Raw genomic sequence first — 7,023 nt, 5'->3', positions numbered from 1 at the left:
GTGAACCTAGAAAATTTATGATATAGCTCCCTAACTTGTGTGTGTGTGTGTGTGTGTTCAAGAGTACTCAAAGCTAAAAGGTCCCTTATTCCTTCGTGTAGGACATGCCACCCAAGATGCCAAGGAGTGGGGTTGACGCATCCTAGACAGGTGCGGCCCCAGCTGTATTAGTAAGTGTAGACCAGTTTCAGCAGATGTTGTATGCGATGACCTCTATGCTACAAAGGCAGAATAGGCGATCCACTGATGCACCAATCCAAACCGAGCAAGAGCGCGCAAGCTCCCTTCTGCGTGACTTCAGTCGACTCATCCCCCACGTTTCCAGTGCAAGCCAAACCTGACGTAACGGAGCGATGAAGATTGAAGGTAGAGAAGATCTTCAACATGATGAGGTGTACGATGTAGTAACTGGTCGCTTTAACAGTATTCCTTCTACAAGGTGAAGCCAAGCATTGGTGGGCGTCGGTTACTCCGATAGAAGGAGCTAATTTCGAGTGGACCTGGGAGGACTTTTCCGAGCATGTTCGTCAGCAATGCACATTGGAGTTTGAGACTCTAGTCTAGGAAGACATGACGGTGTCCCAGTATAAGGCTCGGTTTGTCGAGTTGTCCAGATTTGTGCCATATCTTATGGCCGAGGAGGGGTGGAGGGCCCATTATTTTGAGGGCAACTCGCATCTTGGCCTTCAGAGTCGTGTCACTGGACACAAGCTCCTGATGTTCGAGGAGGTTATAGAGCCAGCCCAAATTTATGAGGTAGAGTGGACCAATGCGCAACGGATCCGTAGTCAAGGCAGAGACCCGAAGAGGAAGGCCCCCTCTGGTAACTCCTAGCAGCAGCAGCTTCGACCACCGCAGATGTGCACGATCCGACCACCCTTTCGAGCTCCAACAACACCCTCAACACTGCCTCAGAGATAGTTTATAGGTGTTTTCTATGGATATGGAGGGACAGGGCATTGTAGGTAAGAATGCCCAACCCACAGCAGCAGCCGAGAACGCCCCAGCAGCAGCAGAGAGCGCCCCAGCAGTAGCAGCGACAAGAGTATTAATCACTAAGACCCCAGCAGCAGCAGTGGCAGCTGCATCAGCCGCCGAGACCTCCCCCATAGTAGCAGAGGCAGTATATAGGTCGCCATAATAGCAACAACAGAGAGGACAGGCACCTCCCCAATAGGCTCAAGGTAGGTTTTACGCAGCCTAGCAGGATCCTCGGGCATCAGGAAGAGTCATTAAGGGTACACTTCTTGTTTCCTCATGCATAGCACACGTCTTATTTGATTCTGGCACATCCCATTCATTTGTATCCGAAGATTTTTGCCGATCGACTGGTTTTACGTTAGAGTTTGCGCGTAAGGGTCTGTCAATGTCAACGCCCTTAGGGAAGACCGTAGTATTAGGTTTGATTTACTTGTCTTGCCCCGTTCTGGTTAGAGAGACCTTATTGGATGACATGTTTTCCTTGTTGATGTCCGAGTTCTATGTTATCCTGGGCATGGATTGGCTTGCTGAGTACCAAGTTGTATTGGACTGCTCCATGAGGATAGTCACATTTTGTATACCCGGTGCGCCACAGTTCCATTTTGTAGCCGAGCCCATAGGTGAGCAGCTCTCTTGCCTTCTATCATGTGTCGTGGAGGAGCCAGTTGTGTTGAGCATCGACTAGCCATCGGTCGTTTGTGATTTTCTGGATGTGTTTCAAGAGATTCCAGGGTTGCCACCTCATCGGCATACTAAGTTTCATATTGACCTCATGCCCAGTACAACACCTATATCAAAGGCCCTATATCGCATAACACCATTGGAGTTAAGGGAACTGCAGAAGCAATTGGACGAGTTGTGCGAGTTTAGGGCGTGACAAACATGCTCTCTTGTATGTGATGCATCTTCTCCCACATTTCGTGTTTCCTCCTTTGGTTGTGGGAGATTCATCTTCTTCAAGCTATCCCCTATGATCTTGGTGGGGGGAACCGAGGTATCATTTGTTGGAGAAAATTTGCAATCCCTTGCCAATAGACAAATAAGATGACCAAATGGCGAAATCGTCGGTCGACTTCTCTTACGACATGTACAATTTAATGTATAATTATAGAAGGAAGATAGAGTCTAGCATGCATCCCGACATTATAAAGTATATCGACCATAAAAGATATCAAGTCAACACGGTTAAACCCTCTTGGATAGACATTCGTAGAGAAGATCGAGTGAAGAAGCCTATACAAATAGGGTTGTACACGAATCGAGCTAGCTCAAAAAGCTCGATTGACTCAGCACGAGTCATCTCGAATTGACTCGGCTTGAATGGCCGACTCGGGGCGAGTGAAGCTAGTTTTAAAAAAGCTTGAGTTGAGTTCGAGCTGAGTTCGAGCATGGTGAATATCAACTCGACTCGACTCGACTTGAAGCTCAAACTCGAGCTGGACTCGGTTCGAGTAATAAATATTATTATTATTATTATTATATTAATATATAATATATGTATATATATAACTTTTTAAAAAAATAAAAACATTTTACAAACCATACTCGACCCTACCTGACTCCCCATTCCTCTCTTTCCCTTACCCTACCCAGCCTGTCGTAGCCTGCCGGTTGCCATCTCCACCCACCCGAGGAGCTCTCTGCCCCTCTCTATCTCTCTCTTTCTCTCATTCTCCTGGATCTCCTCTCCCTGATCCATGCCCAAGTCCCAACCCAATTCGAATCAGCCCACTTAGCGACTTCTCTTAATCCACGCCCAATCCCGACTCGTCTCAGGCTCAGCCCATTCGGCCATTACAAAGGTGTGTGATTAATTTTTTTAAAAATTTATATATACATAGATCATGGATTAATATGAGTTGAGTGCAGGTTTGGGTTGCGGTGGGGGCTGGGTTGGGTCGGGTTAGGCACTGGGTTGAGTCGAGTGTGGGTTTCGGTCAGGTTGAGAGATGAGTTGACATATGAGCAAGATTGACTCGACTTGACTCGAACCACTAGCTCTACTCGAGATCAACTTGAAAGCTTTGGCAAATAAGCCAAGCTTCAATGTTGAGCTCCAGGGTGAGCTCAAGCTTGAGCTCGAACTTGAGTATAGCACGGATGAGTCAAGCCGAGCTTGACTCGACTCGGCTCGATGTACAGCCCTATATATGAACTAGACATCATGGATGACCAAAGGGCATTGCCTTTTATCCATGGCTTCTCGCGCCTATTGCAAAGAAACTTGGTCATCGTAACACGTATTTATGGGGAGGCCAAGTCATAATCTAGTTTGGGTATCTCAAGACACTAGAATACCAATGAGAGTGGCTATAATGAGCGAGGGTAATCCAAGTGAGACGACCACCAATAGTAACATATATGGATAGGGATGAAGGATTGGGTTTGACAGAAATTTATATACCAGTTTCTTTTGAACCATTCCCCCGAACTTTAAGACATTTTCCCAACTTATGGACTGCGATAATTCATCTATGTCATAAGGTTGAACTCACTTAACGTCAATGCTATGTTCGTAGATAATCTTACAACCTTTGTATTTGGCCAGTGGGGTATCCTTTACTTGTGTTTTAAGCACCAAAGTCTCCCTTGATGGTTTGGATGCACTAGATGAGGGTTGAGGAGATGGTGACTGATGGGAAGCATGGTTAGCCCTCCTAGGCACCAGTTTTTTCGTGTGGGTCTGTCGAGATGGCATGCCATCCATTAGAGCCTTCCTTTTGTTATCTTTTGGCATGATGTTGATTGAATTAACACAAGAACAACAAGAGGCAATCCCAATTACACAACCAATGGTCATCACAAAACCTTAAAGAGAAAATTGCAAATGAGGACAAATGGGGTATGGATTGTGTTGAGAATCTAAGTATTTCAACCTCTAACCACAATTCCTTGATGATTCAAACCCTAATCAAGAGAATGAGAGAGAAAATGGTGAAGAGCACAAAAAAACATAAGAATGTCAAAAGAAGAAGACACCCATCGATTAAGAGATACACCAAATCGAAAGTATGAAGGTTGAAGACGAACATTTGATGCAAGAAGCCACGGATTCGGAGCTTAGCTTGAGCAAGCACTCCCTCTTCAACCAAAAATCTGTTGTAAGCAAAAAAAAAAAAAACCCTAAAACCGGAATATGAATATGAAATGTCGCGAAGGGTTTTAAGTTGCTAACCCAACGATTCAATGGCATCAAAGTAACGGTTCGATGTCATCAAAGCATCCCGATGACATCATCGATGACCCATCGAACATACGGAGCCGGGGGGTTACTACATTCCAACTTTGTCAAAAAAAAGAAATTTTTTAAAAAGTTTATTCAAAGTTTGGGATTTCTAATCTTGAAATACACACTCAACAATTAAATAAATAAAAAAAAAAATAAAAAGAGGCTCGAATCCTCAAATTTGCCTATGAGGTCCACTATATGAGGCTAAACTCCTTAGATATACCAATGAAACCATTTAACATGATGACATATCTATAATGCACACACCTTAATGGACTTTTGAAGGTCTTCAAATCAAGGGTTTGGTTAATATATTGGCCAATTGCCTCTTAGTAGGCACATAATCCAGTGAAATGATTTGCTCATCAATGAGCTCTCTAATGAAATGGTATTGCATATCAATATATGTCATCCTAAAATGTTAGACAGGATTCTTTAATATGTTGATGGCACTTGTATTATCATAGACTCGTGTCATCTTGTCATGCTTGATCGCGTAATCCATCAACAATTACTTCATCCATAAGAGTTGGGCGTAACAACTACCTACCGTAATGTACTCAGCTTTCACAGTGGGTAGAGGGATAGAGTTTTGCTTCTTGCTATGCCATGATACTAAGCAGTTCCTGATGTAAAAACAATTGCCGCTAGTGAATTTTCGATCATCCATGTTCCCATCCCAATCAACATCTGAGTACCCTGCAATTGTTGTTGTAATATCAAATGGGTACCAAAGGCTAAAATCCGTAGTCCCAGCAACATACCTAATAATTCTTTTTACAGTAGTTAGATGTTTCTTTAGGGTCAGCCTGAAATCAGGCACATGGCCCCACACTAAATGTTATGTCTAGCTTGCTGGCTGTGAGATAAATGTTCACAACCCCAAGTGTAGGGTCGCGATGCAGTAATAATCTCAGTGAGACTGAGGTTGAATCCACAGGGACTAATCTCGTGTGTCATCTAAGAGCAACTAGAAGTAGAACTAGAAGACGATGTAAACCTAAATCAGGAAAGTAGAGGGAGTAAGTATAAAGTGTTCGTGTAAAAACTCAAGTAATTTAAAGGTGGGAACTAGGGTTTCCAGGGATCCACTTGCAGTATTAGGATATTTTTTTATTTGATTCAAGGCACTCAATTGAAATTGGAGTCTTATCCTATCCAATTGGAAGATATTTAATAAACTCAGATATGAACTTCTATTGACCTAATTCTCAACGAACGAAAGTTGTGAGGATTAGAAGTGATTCCATCACCTAACCATGCCTAGGAGACTATGGTAGACAATAGGATATACTGATCTAACAACCATCATGGGAGAATTGTGAAGAATAGAAGGGATTCCATCACTCAGTCATGCCCAAGGGACGATGGAGAACAACAGGATTTCCTATTCTCACAAACTCCAAACAGAAAAAGAAAATACTTCAAGCTATTACAGATCTATTGTAATTTAAGTCACAACAAACCATTAAAAATTAAAAGTATTCCTTAAATATCAAACTATAATTAAAGGAGTTCAACAATAAGAAGAATCAAACAAGAAAAACATCACAACCATGCTACAAGATTCACCCCTTAGCCCTAGCTAAAGGATCTAGCCAACCATATACACGATTGGATTAAAAACCCTATAAGAAAGCATTAAAAACTAAGAAGAAGGGAAGAAGAACTCTTGGGAAGCGGCTTCTCCCTTTTTCTCTACTTTTCCAAACCCTAGATATCTTAAAAAGACTTAGGAAACCCCTATTTATAAGTTAAGTTTTGCAAAATTGCAAAATTAGATCACCTTTACCCAGTCCACGTAAACATTGTGTAACGCCTTCGATGTCATCGAACACCTTTTAATGTCATCAAAGCGGTTTGAATCCGGAAGTCGTGCCTTTTCGCTTTTTCACATTGCCTCTTTATGTCATCGAACCGTCCTACAATGTCATCAAACAAAGCTTCGATTCATCAAACAGTTCTTCGAGTCATCGAAAATGTGTCCAAAACAGTCCAGCGAGTTGCTTCAATTTCTTCAATAAATTTGATGTCATCGAGTAGTCTTCGATGTCATCGAGCAACTTCCTTCGAGTCATCGACTAATCGAGAAAAGCACCCAATATGTCCAGCAACCAACTTGATTTTTCCTCATAAATCCAATGTCATCGACCAGTGTTCGATGTCATCGACCAGTGTTCGATGTCATCGAACGAATCTTCGATGTCATTGAACAGGTCTCGATGACAGTCTTTATGATTTCTACGCTTATTCTTTCGACTTCCTTCCTTTTCCACTTGGTTTTCTTGGATCTTGGAGTCCTGAAATCTTCAATCTTGGTCTCCAAATATCCCTTCTTTGCTTTGGTGACTTTTGAGAACTACATTCATGCTTTTAGCATTCTTTTAAATCCAATCTCTTAAATTCACCTTACAACACAAATACATGTAAAATATAACATTAACCCATATTATGTTTGTAAAACTAAGAAATAAATGGGGCATAATATGTAATATTTGACCCTCAACAATAAAGAAGGTCACCGATCATATCTCGGTACAGGTGTGAACCTACACTTTTTCCTAATATATCTTTAGATAACTTTAGTGTGGTGCTCATAGGCATATGATGAATATGACTAGACTCAAGGCCAAATCTTTGTACTTATTCCTTAGTTTACTTGGTCTAACTCACAAAAGTGTCATTTCCGAGTTGTTTGACCTATAATCCTAGAAAATAATTCAGCTCACCCACCATGCTCATTTCAAACTTAGATTATATCAAGTGGACAAATTGGTGAGCCATCTCCTCACATGTGGAACAAAAAACTATAT

This window comes from Magnolia sinica, chromosome 4 (assembly GCF_029962835.1).
Source record: "Magnolia sinica isolate HGM2019 chromosome 4, MsV1, whole genome shotgun sequence".
NCBI lineage: Eukaryota > Viridiplantae > Streptophyta > Magnoliopsida > Magnoliales > Magnoliaceae > Magnolia > Magnolia sinica.
The sequence above is the reverse complement of the archived record's forward strand: the minus strand, read 5'-3'. Positions refer to the sequence as shown.